Source organism: Lampetra fluviatilis, chromosome 40 (genome assembly GCF_964198595.1).
Source record: "Lampetra fluviatilis chromosome 40, kcLamFluv1.1, whole genome shotgun sequence".
Lineage (NCBI taxonomy): Eukaryota > Metazoa > Chordata > Hyperoartia > Petromyzontiformes > Petromyzontidae > Lampetra > Lampetra fluviatilis.
In genome coordinates this window covers 6,200,365-6,220,355 of record NC_136314.1, presented here as the reverse complement: position 1 = coordinate 6,220,355, position 19,991 = coordinate 6,200,365, and the positions used below count along the sequence as shown (strand labels likewise).

General features: G+C 47.5%; 1 protein-coding gene across 3 annotated transcripts in view; it reads right to left on the bottom strand.

The window, feature by feature from the left end:
• LOC144946179 (metabotropic glutamate receptor 8-like) overlaps positions 1–19,991 on the bottom strand; it is a 263,813-nt gene that overhangs the window by 235,827 nt on the left and 7,995 nt on the right. The window lies entirely within an intron of this gene.

Here is a 19,991-nt window from a genome sequence, read left to right as displayed (position 1 = left end):
TGCTAGTACAGCACACCGGTGTGTTGGAGAGCAAACCCACAACACTAACGACGCATTTATATGTAAACAATACGATCCAAACACCTCTATTATGGATAATATTCGTCGCGAAAGCCTACGTGTTAAACTGCCATTTAAGTGACTTGCACCATTGGTGTTTCAGCCGCACCTCCGATTATCACGGTTGGCTACGTACGGTGTGAAAGAAGTTCAACCTAAGTACATAGGAGATTTAATTGACTCGGCGACCTCTGGATGCCAAGTCCGGAGCTTTAGCCCGTTGCACTACTGCGGTACTCCTAGATTTGAAGCTTTCGTGACTGCAATGATTCATATTCTCAGGTTTTTTCGGTAAAGTCACGTAGGTAAAACATTACTTTTAATGTTTTACCTACGTGACTTTACCGAAAAAACCTGAGAATATGCGGTACTCCTGTCTATAACGCATGAGCTCTGTTTAAACATATATGTACACACACATATATAATGTAACAATACAAAGCGTTTTTTTTTTGGGGGGGGGGGTGGGGGGCGGTTGGACATCGTGACCCCGATGGTATTGACTGCTGTCAAGGAGTCCACATAGCCTTCATAAGTTGTGTTTCTCTCGCAGCGGCGAGGAACGTTATTTATTCAGCACAACGAAACCACGCCGTCGCACCTTGGATAGGTGGGAGGGAGATTAATTATTCAGATGCCGGCACAACTTAAGTGATGCTTAACAGGAGGTGGGGCAGAGGTGTGCCATTAATCAGTAATGATGTAGAGGAGTGGCGTTCACGCACCAGGCTCCCTCCTCCTCCCGAAGACGAATATCCCCCTCGTAGCCTTCACAGACTTTTGGGGAAAGTGCTGCTAGCGAGTAGCGCCTATGAAGGCCGGTACGTGCACACGGGGGTGGGGTGGCCAGCACCACGCCTCACCGCCTTGTCTCTCCACTGGCGATGTTTAAACACCGCACCAAGTACTCTCTCGAGGCCAAGTTGATATAGGTGAGGGCCACTAGGACCGGTTCAGATCGTCGTCACCGCTGTTTGCTGTGAGCGGGAATCGAGCTCGGGTTGTCGGGACCGGTAGCTCAGCGTGCTAACCACTGCACTACCGCACCCCAGGTGAAGTGAGGCATACACGGCACAACGTTGTACGCAAACGGACCGAGTCTGCCGAGACGTTGGCTATTTCTCTTCTTGGTTCTTTCGGTAAAATCACGTAGAAGGGAAATAATAAAATAAAATAAATGAAACATAATAAAATACAATTCTCACGACGCTTCGGCCACAACGCAAGCAGCCGTCCTCAGGTGAAGAACAGGTCTGTCGGAAAGACAGCGTCTGAATGGAGCTGAAACGTCGTGAGAATTGTATTTCATTATGTTTTATTTTTATTATGTTATTATTTCCCTTGTACGTGACTTTACCGACAAAAACAAGAAGATGAATCCCTGCAGTCACGAAAGCTTTACATCGGAACGTTGGCTATTGTTGTCTCAATACTTCTGCTTTCATTTACCATGACTCAACCTAAGGTGTGAAAACCCTCGGCCTGTGGGCCTCTCAAAATCCTCGCAGTTGGAAACGTTTGCGAGCGGAAAGGAAAACGACGCGCGCGTTAAATCATGGAATAATCGCGCAAACCGACGCCACCCTTCGTCATTCCACGGTGCCTGTGCCACCACAGCCGCTTCGGCTATCTGGAGACCGGCGATAGACATGGGCCGGGAATCAAACTCGGTCTTTTTTTACGGGTCACGAGCGATATTCCGTTCGCCATCGTGCCACCTCCGTCTATCAACCCCTTCACGCACCGCTCATTCATTTGAGGCTGCAGAATATTTTCACAGACGCATTGCGACGATTCACAAAGCCTGCCAAATGGTGAGACACACCGTCGTTTTGACCACCGCTCAAGTGCCGTGTAAGTTGCGTAAATTGGGCCGTGACTTTTAAAATTAAACTCAAGTTGTAAAAATAATGACTTCCGTCTAACTGTGATTGCGGTGCCATTTATTAAATTTTCTTTCATTTTTAATGTTGCTTGGTCTTAAGGTTTTAATTTGCTTGGCAGTAGCCGTATATATATGATTTTACCCTGATACTCAATTAATTTGCAGCGTTATGTAATGCACTCAGCATGAATGACACGAGACGTCTTACAGTATATTCTTTGCTTGACCCGCTTTGAAATTCACGTCGGTGCGTTCACTTCGCCATAATTGTTGCGCTCTACTTGTTTCTCCCCTCCCCCCACACCCCCACCACTCTCAAGAATTCACAAGGTGGCCTCGTGGTTAAAATTCCCCAGTAAACCCATTCAGTCGTCGCAATTCCCTGCCGGCATGATTTAAAGCCGCGCGATGGTTGCTCCGAGCAGTAGCCGATGATGGCAACAACATTATTATATATATTTTTTTTTGCCAGGGATCAATGCTAATGTCGTTATGTTCCCCCTGAGTGGGTGAAGAAATGGTACTTCTCGGATACCCCTACAGCTTCACATCATTCACATCCCTTAGCTATTGTTAGTGAACTTGGTAGTGCGAGCACACACACATACGCGCGCGCGCGATCTCCACCGTGCTCTATGAGAAACGTATGAATTGTTAATGGGTAACGACAAAACACTTAGACTGGCACGTTAAAACATTCACTGTGTTTCCATTGCTTGCGAATCTATAAGGTTATTACTGCGGCAACCCCCCCCCCCCCCAAAAAAAAAAAACACGGAAGTCACATGTTGGTAATTCGCTGTATACACATCAGCCACTGACCGTCAGGTGCAGGCGTTCGCAGTTGTCAATACCGGGGTCTGCGCTTAGAGCGTAAATGATGAGGTTTGTTTATTCACTTTGGGCGATAACATATACACCCAGGCGACCCGAGTTCGATACAGGACCACTTTGGATGTTTGTACGTTCAACTTTTTTTCACACTGTGCGTAGCCAACCACGCTAATCGAAGGCGCGGGATAACACGTATGGTGAGCGAGAATGGCCGGATTATGGTTAAGAGGCATCGAAGGCGAACAGGAGGGAAGGGCCCAAGTATGTGTTACACATTTCAAAAAAAATGTGTGCAGTCATAAAACATATTCATCTACCTTTGCAAAATTTGACAAATCTATTCGACTCAAGGTACATTCATCAAACATAAATCACTCGGCACACTCATTTCTTTAACCAAGCAATGCCCCAACCCCGCCCCCCAATCTATAGCTGTGGCAAAGTCACGAATGATGTCTTCGTAATTCAAAGAGAGAAACGATTTCCGATGGCAGCGCTCGCGTCGCTCAGCTGTTTCTTCAACGTGGGACGGAGGGCCTAAAGAAGCGCCCACAAATGTGAGGGCCCACAAATGTGAGGGCCCACAAATGTGAGGGCCCACAAATGTGAGGGCCCACAAATGTGAGGGCCCACAAATGTGAGGGCCCACAAATGTGAGGGCTCACAAATGTGAGGGCCCACAAATGTGAGGGCTCACAAATGTGAGGGCCCACAAATGTGAGGGCCCACAAATGTGAGGGCCCACAAAGGCCTTTATGAGTCGATGGGTGAATTCGTCCAAGGTGGCGAGGAGTGGCCAAACTTATTCCGGGCCTCATCTTTACCCACCTGCATCGACCCTAGTGGTGAGGTATGGTCAAGCAAAGCGCACGCAAGCCAAAGTTTGGGGAGGCCATCGTCCGTCAAGGGATTGATGAAAGTCCGGTGGAACGTGAAATGTAAAATATGACGTGGCTGACAACAGTGTGTTTGGGGGGAGGCTTTTATCCACAAGGCAGTTTGCTAATCGCTATCATAACTTGAATTCCGAGTGTGTGTACACTTCTACGAGAACATCTACACGTTGAGTTACACCAATTGCGTGGCGCGCCGATGCTGTGGTTATTTTATTGTTTGGGCGGCATGAGCACAACTTTCTTCACGAAGCCTTTAGTGAAATTTCTCGTTCGTTTGCTGCGAATTTGTACGCCTCCGTATTGATTATTGTAGAAAAAACCTGGCCGACTGAAACAACACCGGCCAAGGACTCGCGGGTTTCAATAAATAAAGTTGCTGGCACGAAAGGGATTTTTTGTTTTGTTTCATGCGAATATAATATTTATAAAGTACTCTCTGTGTCTGTCATTAATGCAACTGTAGTCCCTGATCGAATGCTGTGCTTGCTGGGTTGCGGATATAGCTCCGTGTGGCTTTTGGCATTGACCCTGGCAAGGTTGAACAATGTACCCTGCCCAACGATGTTTTCTTAGTGCGGCTTCCAATAAAATGCGAGTTCCAATAGTTAATTGAATGCAATGTGCGTAGTTTCTATATGATAAAGGTGGTAAAGGCGCTGCCCTGAACTTGCTTTGCTCACAACACTGCTGGCAGGAGGGCCCTCCGCTAGAGGCAGCGGGTATTTGGCCTACTCTTCCATGGTGGCCCGACGCTTTGGAAAAACTGGTGAACCCGTTAATTCCGCTGGGCGGGTGAACAAAAGGTGGTGGGGTAAATTTGAGATATCTACACGATTGTTCAATTGTCGTTCCAGGAGGTCAAATCGAACCGGCGACCTCCTGATTCAAAGTCCATGATTGCAACCATTATACCAGTGTGGCAGCGTCCCTAATGCAGCGTATATACATGGCCCATGTAATTATGTATTAGTTTCCCTAGCCCCTAGAGTTTCGCTTGAAAACCTCCTGGCTATATCACGACACCTCGATTTAAATCATCGTTCAATCCCAATAAGCGGGTATGGTCTTACGACGGGGAAGATCACCTCCTCTTACGTGAAGCCCTTTGCAGTTTGCACGCATACTTACGCTCCAATAAAATAGGACCTCCAAAGGTGTGTTCTTGCAAGAAGCTTAACATGCTTCATCAAGTTAGCTCCCAACTGTGCGACGCTGGTTTGCTGTAAAATGTGCTCCGTTTCATTTGCGCCATTTGCATGCGTGAAGCCTGCGGTGCCCCCCCCCCCCCCGCCCAGGTTCAAAATAAAACCCTCAATCATGGGTTCAACCGCAGGTCTGCGAGCACAGCGGAGACGACACGACGATTGTTGCCACCTCGACTTCCGTCGTGACGAGCATCGACCGTCGTCGTCATCTTCGAAACAAAACAAACAAAACACCGCGGCAGATTTGTGGAGAGGGAACCAGTGGTGATGCACGCTCGGCATTGACCCTGGCACCAACGGAGCCTCCAGATCTCACCTTCAACTCCTCCGAGTGGCCTTCGGTGCAGTTGCACCGCCTGTACGCTCCATTGTCACGCCGCTGGTGCGCGGCTGCGGCGGTCGTAGCTATTACTGAGTTTCCACTTAACTTTGTTTGTTGGTGACGAGATGCCAACTACCTCGCCGGGTATGCAGGAGGGCGTGGGTTTGATCCCGACCCCTGGCGCCTGCTGTATATTTGGAGTTTGCGTGTCTCTCTCTCCCTGTGGTCGCGTGCATTTTTTTTCCGGGTCCGTCGGTTTTTCCCTCCACGTGTATAATCAACGTCACGCGTTTAGAGTATCTGGCTGCTATAAATGTCCACGTGATAAGGCAATTCGTTGAGCTATCATTTGTGGCCAGGTCGCTTCTGAAAGCGAGTGATACAGTTCAGTCGGCCTTACCTGGCAAATTTTAAAAGTTTAGTTTAAGTAAGCGCTTTTGAATACAAATGCAACTTTCGTTCTCACAATGTATAGCACGAATTGAAGATTACATTTAATGAACATTAACACATCTTACGAGTGAACAGGAAGCAAATGTATACATCCTTTATGTTTTTGTCGAGTAAAAAAATTTAAGATCAGCTTGCAATAAGCTACGCCTGACGGATATCCAATCAAAGTTATAATGAGAAGGATGCTGTCAAAGTGGGGATGGCTGTCCAGGCGTACCGAGACATCTGACCACCGTAGGAGGAGTAGTAGTTGAGGCCCTTCCACCAGCAGTGGAGTGAGCAAGGACACTGAGGGCAGCACCTTTACCACTGAGCCCAACTGCAGCTGTCCCTCAATGTGCATGTGCGGCCAGTGGCTTCGTGAACCCATCTGTGCGAACCTTTGCCTATCGTCCCCTAGCATGTGTGGGTTTTGTGGGTCGTGGGGGGGGGGGATGGGTGGGTGGTGGGGGAGGGGTGGTAGGGGCGGTTGGGGGGGGGGTGTGGTGGGGGGGGTGATGGGGGAGGGGTGGTAGCGGCGGTTGGGGGGTGTGTGGTGGGGGGGAGGGTGATGGGGGAGGGTGGTAGGGGCGGTTGGGGGGGTGTGTGGTGGGGGGGTGATGGGGGAGGGGTGGTAGGGGCGGTTGGGGGGGTGTGTGGTGGGGGGGGGGGTGATGGGGGAGGGTGGTAGGGGCGGTTGGGGGGGTGTGTGGTGGGGGGGTGATGGGGGAGGGGTGGTAGGGGCGGTTGGGGGGGTGTGTGGTGGGGGGGTGATGGGGGAGGGGTGGTAGGGGCGGTTGGGGGGGTGTGTGGTGGGGGGGAGGGTGATGGGGGAGGGTGGTAGGGGCGGTTGGGGGGGTGTGTGGTGGGGGGGTGATGGGGGAGGGGTGGTAGGGGCGGTTGGGGGGGGTGTGTGGTGGGGGGGGGGTGATGGGGGAGGGGTGGTTGGGGCGGTTGGAGGGGTGTGTGGTGGGGGGGGGGTAATGGGGGAGGGGTGGTTGGGGCGGTTTAGGGGGGGGGGTTAAGAAATGTTCCCATTGCACAAACTACCGTGCCAGTGCATGGAATCGAACCCAGTGACCGACCTCTGGATGACAACTCCCATGAGCTCGCCATGACACCGCGGCAGCTCCTTGCAGTGCAGGGGATGCACGTCACTCTTCATCTGCCCTCACAGTTCTTGTGGAGCCGACAGGTTGCCTCACACTTGCAAGATGGGAAGTATTTGTTGTGTTGTTGTTAGATTTCCTCTCCATCAAGGGCCAGCAATTCTGGCACAGCAGATGGACCGGGAATGGCATTCCGAGCGATGGAATCAGAATGAATCGGAAGCCCGAGCTAAGATTTAAGTGGATGGATACCAAAAAAAAATCCGAGTTTCAATTATTTTGTCCGAGGGAGAGAAATGAACATTGGGGGAAAAGCGTCCCACACGCCGATCAATTGCAAATGACTCACCAGTCCAGGCACCGCCACGGCGCGACACACCGGTCCCCTCTACCCCCACCCACCCCCCACGTCACTACAACCGTCCGAGACACAACAACACAAATCTTTGAACCTCCATCTCCTGTGGAGCAGAGGCATCCTCCGTGGGAGGGAGGGGTAGGGGGATGAAAGCGCGAGGCTTGTGCTTTGGCGTGGCTGTGGTGGCACCTCAAAGCGGCCCGGGGTAAAAGGGGTGAGGATGAAACCGCGAGAGAGATGGACGATGCCACGAGTTTGCGTGTGTGTGTGTGTGCGTGTTAGCGCTACGCTGCGCTACGCTGCGCTACGAACCTGGCGACACGGGTTCAATTCCCGCTCAGGGCCAACACCGGTGAAAATTCCGTCACAGTTCCTATGATCACTGTTTCATTGGTTTCATGGCTTTATTTTGGTGATTTCGAAAAGTGTATTGGTTTAGCCATGTTTGTTTGTTGTAGTACAGAGTTAGACTGATGGCCTTAATCTAAGTTGTCTTGTGGTTGTTGTTGGTTGTTTGACTTGCATCCCACTGGGATTTTTGCACACAGCGTTGGTGTACGGTGTTTTTTTCTGCAATATTTTGCTGTCTTTTCTTGGATTTTCTGTTTGCACTCAGTCACATATTCACTTAAACATATTTTTTTGTTCATGTTTTTGTTTTTTGTTTGTTGCGGTTGCACCCGATTCAAGAGCCGAATGGCTCACAGGGCTATACCTCATAAATTAACCTGAACTTGAACCGGTGACGATTATCTAAACCGGTCCTGGGCCACCCCTAGGTCGACACTGGACATCTGTGAAACTGCTGGACATCTGTGATGAAGAGCTTTATAGTTAATTAGATTCATCCAGTATAAATAAATATTTGATTCAGGATTTAGCAAAAATGAATATCTAGTGGGGGGTGCAAAAAATACCACTCGGGAGACAAAGTCGGCCGGGCGTGGTGTTGGCCACCCACCCCCTCGTGTGCCGTGCCGGCCTTCATAGGTGCTCGCTAACAGCACTTGCCAAAAACAGTCTGTTAAGGCTACACGGATTATATTTGTCTTTATTGTTAGCGCACGTAAAGTGCACCTTGCCTGGCAAATCCGTCGTGGTGACGTAAAAAATAATGTGCGGGCTGAACGGTGTTAGTTGTTGTTGCGAGTGCACGGAAGGAACGCGCAAAATTTGTCAATTTAATCCCAAAAATTAAACGGTAGAAAACCAAAACCCACGCCACCTCTCAATTGTTCATTCGTACACCACTCGATATGGACGCACTTCACAAACTGAACAAGAAAGTTTACGATTGGGAGGTGTGGGGCGTGGTGGGGGGGGGGGGTCCCAAAGGTCCATCTTTCAATCATCTACATCAATAATAACAAGACAATAAATCATCGATTGTATCTGGCACATCTAAATACATTCTAATTCGCAGGATCTCAGCCGCTGAAGAACTGTACATACAATGTATCATACTTTCGTCCACTTTTCCTACAAGAAAATGCCTCGTGTCTATTCTCAGAACCTAAGGAAGGGTTGACCCTGGTTATTGCTTGGATGATGACCACCAGGGCTTGCCAGGTGTTGTAGGTATGGGACTGTTATGTGTAGTCATAATGTGGCGTTGTTGAGTGTAATCCCCGTGGTGTGGGGGGCCTTTCTCCGTGCTCTCCAAGTCTCCTCCGACTTGAACCCAAACACTCTTCAAGGACATCGGTCAAACACGCCCATGCAGGACCCTGCTGACAAAGAGTCTTCAGACTCATTGAGGCTTTGCTGGTTTAAACAACTAGGGATTATTATTCCGGTAATATTTGCAGCAACTGCACAAGAAAGTTGGAACTGGAAGCATGCTCATGAGCACAATCGTAAACTAATTACGTCTTCTTCTTGGTTCTTTCGGTAAAGTCACGTAGAATGGAAATAATAAAATAATAAAAAGAAAACATAATAATATAATTCTCACGACGTTTCGGCCACAACGCAGGCAGCCGTCCTCAGGTGAAGAACAGGTCTGTCGAGAAGACAGGGTTTGAATGAGAATTATTGTATTATGTTTTATTATTATTATTTTATTATTTCCATTCTACGTGACTTTACCGAAAGAACCAAGAAGATGAATCCCTGCAGTCACGAAAGCTTTAAATCGACATTTAATCATGCTTTTTCTGGACCATCTATGGGTCCATGCATATGTAAGCAGAACTGCGTGTTTTAGTCCGACGGCCTTTTGGCAAACCCAACTCTGTTGGAGAGACCATGAAGGTTTGAAACGTGTCCAGAGTTTGCTTCCTTAACGTTGGTCTCAAGAGCCATTAGGGGCCCGCTCGGACTAAACACGTGTGTGTGTTTCTGCGTGGAGACACAAGCACGGAGGGCTGCTCATTATATTTGCTTTCACCCGATCACAGGCTCACTTTCACGGCCAGAGGCATCGTCAATCTGCGCGCATCCTCTCCCCCTCCCCTCATCTGCCGCTGCAAAGCAAAGCCTGCAGAGTCAGCCTCGGGGGGGCGCGTGTGGTAAGAAGTGCTTGGGGTGGCGTTAAAAATCACGAGGCGCTTACGAGGAGGGTGCAGACAAGGTCGCGCTTTCGGTGACTTTCACCCAAGTGCGAGGGTTTGGTGGCTTCAAAGCTCAGAGCCATTGCAGAGCCATAGCGAGACTATACACTTATCTATGAACTATGTTATTTTTCGATTTAAAGCTTTCGTGACTGCAGGGATTCATCTTCTTGGTTCTTTCGGTAAAGTCAAGTAGAATGGAAATAATAAAATAATAAAAATAAAACTTAATACAAATATTTTTTTAATTTCATTATGTTTTATTTTGATTATTTCACGTAGAATTGAAACAATAAAATAACAAAAATAAAACATAATAAGAAAAATTATGTTTTATTTGTATTATTTCATTATTTCCATTTTACGTGACTTTACCGAAAGAACCAAGATAATATGTTTATTGTATTTATACAAGGTAAGGCCCACTGAGCTATGCAGTTCCTTTTTCAGAAGCGACCTGGCCACAAGTGAAAGCTCAACGAAATGGCTTATGATGTGGACATTTATAGCAGCCAACTACTCTGAAAGCGTGTTGGTTCGAAATATGGAGAGAAAAACCTGAGGACCCGGAGAAAATTCCATTCGACCACGGGGAGAGAAACACGCAAACTCCAAATATGCAACAGGCGTCAAGGTCGGGATCGAAACCACGACTTCCTGTACACCAGGCGAGGGAGTTAACATCTCCTAGCCACCGTGATGATGATAAGAGAGTGAGACGCAAACTTCAAATATACAACAGGCATCCGAGTCTGGATCGAACCCACGAACTCCTGTATACTAGGCGAGGGAGTTAACATCTCCTAGCCACCCTGGTGCCCGGGCAATGTGGTCACAATTAACCCGGCAAGAAGAAGCGCAATGAAAAATGCGCTTTGATAATTAGCATATTTATTAATGAATATACTGTATGTATTAATAAATATATTAATAAAGATCGCTGGCATAGGTGGACAATTGATACGTTGGGATTGACAAATGTACACTCCGTAAATAGAAGCGTGGAGACAGAAACACACACGCAGAGACAGATGAAAGACAGAAACGGGCTTCAGACAGATTGAGGGACGCACATCAATGGACACATGGAGCAGATGGACAAAGGCAAGAGAGTTCGACGGATGAAAGTGCACAGATTAATGCGCTCACCCGAACAACGAGCACACGCAAACTGGTATCACCAAAAACTACACCGTTTTATGCAGCAAATAAACGCAAGGATTCAATTTTTGTTTTGTCTTCGTATCCACGGAGATCTACGATTGACACAAATGCAACGCGACACATCTGTCTGAACATTTTTCATTTTTCACGAATCTATTCGGACAAAAAGACGACAATTTAAGTAAAATATTCGTCAACGAATTAATTGCGGTTACATGTTACATTCCATCCGCAAAACAAAAAAAACAAATCACTTTGTGCAGCGGCTGCTGCTGCCGCTGCACAGGCAGTGATGCTGCACAAAGCACACAGAACGAAATCACTCAACATATTTGTCAATAACGCATTGCCTTTAAAGAGAAAAGTATATAATGGGTGACGTTCTGGGCAATGGTCCTCTTTCATAGCACGGTAAAAATGTAAAAACACAGACCTCATTGGCCTCTATTTAAGTGCTATGAAGAAGTCCCATGGCTTGGAACTTAACTCATATTATTTTCCCTTGAAGGCCACAGTCTATTGTGGTGGAAGTCTGTTGCGTGCTGCGAAGAAGAGATTCCCACCACGGTGACTCACTCTGCGCCAGCGCTCGCTCACTCTGCATTTTTTTTTGGGATCTCAAGGAATTGAAGAGCTGTTTTCATCACTCGCACTTCAATAACTGCTGGAGGATCCTATGCGGCACTCAAGAATGCTCGAAGATATCCCAAAGTCATAAGGCACACACACACACACACGGAGAAAAGAGACCCTGGTACAGATACATATCGGGGAAAGTGATTTTAGCGAGCAGCAAACTCAGGCCTGACCGGTCCACACGAGGCGGTTGGTGGTGTGGCAAACACCAACACCAACCAACACCAATATAAACCATCGCCAACACCAACCATCACCAATACCAACCATCGCCCTCACCAACCATCACCAACACCAACCATCACCAACACCAACCATCACCAACACCAACCATAACCAACACCAACCATCACCAACACCAACCATCACCAACACCAACCATCACCAACACCAACCAACACCAACACCAACCATCACCAACACCAACCATCACCAACACCAACCATCACCAACACCAACCATCACCAACACCAACCATCACCAACCATCACCAACCAACACCAACCATCACCAACCAACACCAACACCAACCATCACCAACACCAACCATCACCAACACAAACCATCACCAACACCAACCATCACCAACACCAACCATCACCAACACCAACCATCACCAACACCAACCATCACCAACACCAACCATCACCAACACCAACACCAACCATCACCAACACCAACCATCACCAACACCAACCAACACCAACACCAACCATCACCAACACCAACACCAACCATCACCAACACCAACCATCACCAACACCAACCATCACCAACACCAACCATCACCAACACCAACCATCACCATCACCATCCATCACCATGACCAACCATCACCAACACCAACCATCACCAACCAACACCAACACCAACCATCACCAACACCAACCATCACCAACACAAACCATCACCAACACCAACCATCACCAACACCAACCATCACCAACACCAACCATCACCAACACCAACCATCACCAACACCAACACCAACCATCACCAACACCAACCATCACCAACACCAACCATCACCAACACCAACCATCACCAACACCAACACCAACCATCACCAACACCAACCATCACCAACACCAACCATCACCAACACCAACCATCACCAACACCAACCATCACCATCACCATCCATCACCATCACCAACCATCACCAACACCAACCATCACCATCACCAACCATCAACAATACCAACCATCACCAACACCAACCACCACCAACACCAACCATCAACAATAACAACCATCACCAACACCAACCATCACCAACACCAACCATCAACAATACCAACCATCATCAATACCAACAACACTAATCCTCGCCATTCGACACTAAGTGATGGGGACGTCACCACTGCGCCTGTGTCAGGCAAGGTGCACCGAATAAGCCTGTGGCCGACACCGCACACCTTACCAGGTCGCAGTACTCATTGAAGGCTGAGTCGACCTAGGGGAGGCCCAGGACTGGTCCAGGCATACGTCGCCAATGTCGACCGTGGTCGGGTATCAAACTGGCGTCACCGGGTTTCGTAAGCACGTGGGCGCGCTCACAAAAATATAAAGAATCCCCGTGTAGCCTTAACAGACTGTATGGACAAGTGCTGTTAGCGAGCACCTATGAAGGCCGGCACGGCACACGAAATGGTGGGTGGCCAACACCACGCCCGGCCGCCTTTGTCTCCCCAGTGGCGATGTTTACACATAGCACCAGGTACTCATTTGAGACTGAGTCGACCTAGGCGAGGCCCAGAACCGGTTCAGATAATCGTCACTGGGTGTTGGTCGTGAGCCTGAATCGAACCCGGGTCGCCAGGTTAGTAGCGCAGCACTGACCACTACGCTACCGCTTCCACACACACACACACTTGCTCGCGCGCACGGTACACCCCGCTCAAAAAAGATGTAACAATGATGCATTGGGAGATAAATAAATAAAAATTACAAAACAACAATGAACACGTTTCGGCTGTCATTTGCGGTTTGCTGCGCCGTATCGATTCGGCGTGCCGCGGTTATTAATTTGAGCTCCATTACACTGTAGCAGCGAAAGTACTTTACCCCCTAGCTTTTACAAGATAAGTCCTTTAAAGCCATCTGTTGAAATGTCCCGGCTTTGGCTTTGCACCATTTACAGCCGCCTTGTTGCATGAAGCCACAATTTACGTCCGTGTTAATTTCACAGGGCAGTAATGCATCGTTACGGTGTTATTATTGGCAAATATTAAGTACACGGTATATATATATTAAAAGGCTACACAGCATCCACGGTTGAAAATGGATTGCGCGATTAAATTATTATTTTTCTTCTTTCTCTAAATAGCTTTCAGCAGTGTCGAACGTGCCTGTGGAATGTCAGGGTAAACCCCGAGTGGTTCTCTACGACTTTGATTCGCCAGCTCCCTCCAAATCAGTTTCTTTTTTTATCTGAAAATGTTTCTGCTCGTCTACGTTTCTAAGAGTTTCATTAACCTTTCTTATACTTTGCGCTCCTGCCGTGTCTTTGCATTGTCTGTTGCTGTCACGTTTTGAACCGCACCTAGGGGACATCTGTGAAAAAGAGATCCCTACAGTATAAAGACATATTCTTCTTCTGATGAAGACCGCTGGTACTTGTGAACCGTATGTCAGTGTGTTTTGCGTGGAAGAGGCTCGTGAAGGACGCTGCTGCTACTGGGCAGTTGGAGGCAGTCGCCCTCCAATAACAACGGAGGGCGTAGGAGCGACGCTCACAACAACGAGCGGAGCGCCGGGCAGCTAAAGCACAGCAAGTTGGCACAGTAGGGGGCACAGCTGGTGCATCGGCCACTCATCCAGGTCAGTCGACCCGTGGCACCTGGGTCTGTCCCGTGACCTCCTGCCAGCGGGAGTTCGACACTTCACGTGGCCTTAATGTGCACATAGCCTGGCACAAGCGCCGTGGTGACGTCCCCATCACTTAGTGGCGAATGGTGGTGGTTGTTGTTGTTTGTGCAAGGCATACATTTGATGTTGTGCATCAGTCTGCTTTGTGCAGGTAAGGCACGTGGTTAACGCTGTGTGTTCGGTCGCCGTAACGTGGCGCTGGTGTTCCCCTTGCACGTGCCATTTTGCTCCGCACGACATCCATGCTGCAGCACGTACCCCGCCTAACCCCCACCGTGCATTGACCATTACACCATGAAATATTCCATTGGACTTGCTCAATACTTTGACAAAGCTCTTCCCGATCTTCCAATTAAATTTGAAAAAAAAAATCGAGGAATGTGATGACATAATTAGAAATCCCTAAAATCCCATGTTAGCATGGAATATTATTTCAATCACTGGGGTCAAAGGTACATCATGCATATATCATCCTCATCACTAACGGACGTCCCTGCGAGTTCAAATCCTGGCTGGGGGTTGACTCAGCCCATCATCTCTGCAAGGTCGATATAAACACATTCCTGTGGAGGGAGCTGGTAGGAACGTTGGGTTGCTCGGTAAATGGCCAGGGTCAACGGCGGCGTGGTGTATTCCGCAAATATTCTCGACTGTGAGGGCGGGCACAAGCCGGCGTGAGTAGGTTAAACGTTGAGTTTTATAAGGGCACCACGGGGTGACCAGCCCCTCCCCACCCAGCCCCACCCCTCCCACCCCCCACCCAGCCCCTCCCCACACTCCCCACCCAGCCCCTCCGCACCCTCCCCTCCCCACCCAGCCCCTCCCTGCACGACGGACACAATAATCCCCTGTGGGCTGGTGTAACCAGGAGGTTCCTTCCAGTATGAGTACCACTTTTTGGGGAAGCCAACAGTGGGTGTCTTAGGGAGAGACCGAGGCTGGTTCTGCAGCTGAGCTGTGGACAGGAGACAATTCGCGATGCAGGCTGACTTTCTCTTTGTTCTAGATTTGAAGCTTTCGTGACTGCAAGGATTCATATTAGGTTTTTTCGATAAAGTCACGTAGGTAAAAAATGTAAATTAATAAAAGTAAAATAAAAATAAAATTATTTTTATTTTATTTTTACCTACCGACTTTACCGAAAAAACCTAAAACCTAAGAATATTTCTCTTTGTTCTATGAGCAGAAAAAAATACTGAGAGACTCGCTGACTCACAGACTGGATGAAGTTTCACACGAGACAGACCGACGGACAGAGCTGTCGTGTATCATTAGAGCACCCTCATCATCATCGTGCGGAACAGTTGAAACGCACTTTAATAATAATAAAAAAAACCTTCGTCACACTGGGTAAAGTAGAGCTGACAAATGACTCAAATGTTATCACCACTTCCATCTGACAGCAATTACACATTTGTCAATTGCCAGCAAAAAAGGGAAGAGTCTTACAGCCGTAGCCTCCCGTCGGTAATTTTCACCCCTCGTCTCCGGCGTTTGAGTGGCCAGAGAAAACTATTCCTGGCAAGAGTCAGCGGCTCAGGCAACACCGTTCAAGATTTGACAGTGAATAATCCAGACAAAAAAGTCACAACTAGCATCACCGTCGTCATCAATGAATGGCCGAGTTGTAAAATAAAGAAAATGTGAGCATTTCGATTTAAAGCTTTCGTGACTGCAGGGATTCCATCTTCTTGGTTCTTTCGGTAAAGTCACGTAGAATGGAAATAATAAAACAATAAAAAAGAAAACTAAATATAATAATTATCACGACGTTTCGGCCACAACGCAAGCAGCCGTCCTCAGGTGGAGAGCAGGTCTGTGAGCAGTTAAACGCCTGGTTCGATTCAGTACACTCACTATGTATAAATCCCATGACACTATCATCACCATCATGCTTGTGTCAGCATCATCATCATTAATGCTATTATCGGTATATCATTTGGTTTAGCGCAGCAGTGCATACAGGAGGTTAACACTAGCAAGTTCTTAATCTGCCATATATGGATGTATGAGTGATTTCACTTTTGTAATATCTGCGTAGAAGGTAAGGAGTGATATCAAAAGTTAAATGGATACATGCGATCTTGTTGACTATTTTAAAATGATAATGACAGCTAACTTTCAGTTTAGGTTTAATAATTTAAACAGTTGACTAAATTATTCATCATCATTATCAACCATAATTGTCAACATCATCATCATCATCCCAAAGAACCCGACATTTAATTTCAACGGTCGACCGCTTGGTTAAGTACAGGAATACACACACGTCACGTACAAGGGGCCGTCCATAAATGACGTCACGCACCTGGGGGGGGGGGGTCAGACATTTGTGACGATGTGTGACGGGGGGGGGTTTGAGAAATGTGACGTCACATCAAGATGCGCAACTTTAAATAAATATGGATAACACGCTCTACTTAATTAAATTGACTTTTTAATAAATGTTTTCTCCTACAACATCAGAGTGCTGCGCCACATTAAATACGCACTACAATGACAATAGTTGAAAGCGATTTGAAGCATGTTTTATTTTTTTTGGGGGGGGGGAGGCAGAGCTTTGTGACGTCATATTTGAGGGGGGTCTGACTTTTGGTAACGCCGTGTGACGAGGGGGGGGGGGTCAAAAATCGTCCAAAATCGCGTGACGTCATTTATGGACGGCCCCCAATGGGTGGACTAAAATCTGAGCCTTATAGAACGCGCAATACCACAGAGACCGTTAATGTTCTAACTCACGTTGAGTAATAGTGAAAGAGGCAGTGAGCAGTATCCTCTATTGCGTACGTCCTTATTTACACTCTGCCGAGTGCAGGTAGACAACTTCGGACACTGATAATGAGGAATTCAATCATAATGCTGCCACGGGATCATTGTTGCTAATGAGCAGGGGACCATCTTCTTGGTTTTTTCGGTAAAACCACGTAGAATGGAAATAATAAAATAATAAAAATAAAACATAAAAATAGACACTCCAAGTCCAGGACGTGTCATCGAGACTCTGTCTTATTGACGGACCTGTTCTTCACCTGAGGACGGCTGCTTGCGTTGTGGCCGAAACGTCGTGAGATTTATTTTATTATGTTTTATTTTTATTATTTTATTATTTCCATTCTACGTGACTTTACCGAAAGAACCAAGAAGATGAATCCCTGCAGTCACGAAAGCTTTCAATCGAGCAGGGGACCATTGGAAATCCACGACCTAATGTTGAGATCACGGGGGTAAAATGCATTCTCATACGCGACCGGTTAGCAAGCAGTATTTTGTCCTCGCAAGAGGACCGTTGAAGATGACCCCGAATCCAATTGGGCTGTAACTGCGATGGATGGTGCAACGTACAGAGGCTGCGAGAGGTGTGGCTTTTACACTTTGAGACCTCCTTCACCAGCGGCAAAATATAGTAGTAGGTTTTTACCCTTTCAACTGGTACAAAAACTGACACCTTTGTACAAGGCATCATGTTTGCAATAACCACAACACAAGCAGTCAAAATGCAAACAAAAAGAAACAACTCTGATGATGATGATATGCACTGTCCTTGAAGTTGATTGGTCCACACCCGAGACAGCTTTTCTTAGAGCCTAGTCTCCATTGGTGTTGGACCAGATGACGCCAAAAGGCGTGCATACATGATGCCTTGTATAAAGGTGTCAGTTTTTGTACCAGTTGAAAGGGTTAAAACCTATTACTATAGGTGTGGCTTTGTGGAATATTGCCGCGCTACTGTTGCACGTTGAGCTGACACCGTGGCCATCGGTGTGAGATGAGTGGAAATAATCTGGCGGGGAATGGACAGTGTGTGTGTGTGTGCACGTCGGGTCACCAGACAGCTGACGTGCGAGATCAAGAACGAGTGTCCAAAGAACTTCCCGTGACAGCTCTTGACCTCACGCACGCAGATTGCGACGTGTTCAAGAGGTGCTTGATTGCCTGTGATGAGACCTGGGTTTAACATTATAACCATTCATAGTAGAGTTTTATTTTTTTATTTTGACGAGGTGAGGCCCTTTATCAGAAGTGACTTGGTCACAAATGAAAGCCCGATAAAGTGACTTATCATCGTAATGTAGAAATGTATAACAGTCAAACATTCTAAACGCACGCTGATTCTAAATGTGGTAGGACAAACCGGAGGACTCCAGATAAAAATCCACACGATTATGGGGAGAACATGCAAACTTTAAATATACGGGCGTCAGGGTCAGGATCGAACCAACGACCTCCTCTATACCAGGCGAGGTAGTTAACATCGTGCCTGGTAAAATAAAAATATTGTTTAGTTTAGATTTAAGAGCATATCAGATGGTACAATGCAAGCCTTGGGAGGTGGTACAGATTGACTTCACGTCACGTTAACGAGATGCCCAGGGGTCAACGTTTGCGCAGACTTGCATGAGTTCATCATCGATGCTGTCAGGGAAATTCTACTTGGAGGAACTCACGCATCTTAAACTGTTCCACAAGAGCTGGCACCAGTGACGGACTGGGACTAGAAACGGGCCCAGGCATTGTGTTAAACGCACAGCCGGGCACAAATTGCCGTGCCGATCTCATTGTACCTATTCTCGTGATGGCTCCCAAAAAAAAAAACGAATGGGACCGGTTAGGAAAAAACTTTTGGGCTGCCCAAATATGGGGAACTTCATGCCAACTGAAAGCGAAAATAAGCAACGAAGCTGAGACATTAGAGGTAATTACATATTTCAATAAAACATAAATTACTATATTTGATAGATTTTTTTATATGTTTTATATATTAATATAGATATTTTACTCTGATCACATTCACAATTTTCCCACACAAACCGGTCCCACTGGCCCTCAGGATGGTCCAGCACCATCATGGACTGCTGCCCCATAGCTGCTACCCAATGACTTCCAGCTGCATCCCCCAATTTAAGGGACATCTGTGTGAGAATAATGATAAGGATGGTAGTGATTTTGATGACGGTGGTGATGATAGTGATGTTGGTGGTGATGATGATGATGGTGACGATGATAAAATGATGGTGATGATGGAGCTGTTGACGATAATTATGGTGATCATTATGATGACGAGCAGTGTTGTAAGATATCAAACCCCAATGGCTAACACAGCATGAGGATGCCTTCACCCAGAAGTGGATTGACAAAGCTATACATGAGTATGTACAATATACAGCGCAAGCATCATCATCATCATCAGCCTCAGCATTATCATTATCAGCTGCAAAAGCAGCAGCATAATTGCCACTATCGGCCCTTAGTTGCCTCTGAATTGTAGCCTCGTTGGTTAAATTCAGGTCAGCCACTATTAACACGCGTGCGTGTGTGTGTGTGGATAGTGGCCGTCTAGGGGGAGCGGTGGTGTAGCGGTTAGCGCGCTGCGCTATGAACCCGGCGATCCAGGTTCGATTCCCGCTCACGGCCAACACCCAGTGACGATTTTCTGAACCGGTCCTGGGCCACCCCTAGGTCGACTCAGCCTCAAATGAGTACCTGGTGCGGTGTGTAAACATCGCCACTGGGGAGACAAAGGCGGTCGGGCGTGGTGCTGGCCACCCACCCCCTCGTGTACCGTTCCGGCCTTTATAGGTGCTCGCTAACAGCACTTGCACCTACAGTCTGTTAATGCTACACGGGGGAGGTCTCTTTGGATAGTGGCAGTGGTTTGCTCAATGCACT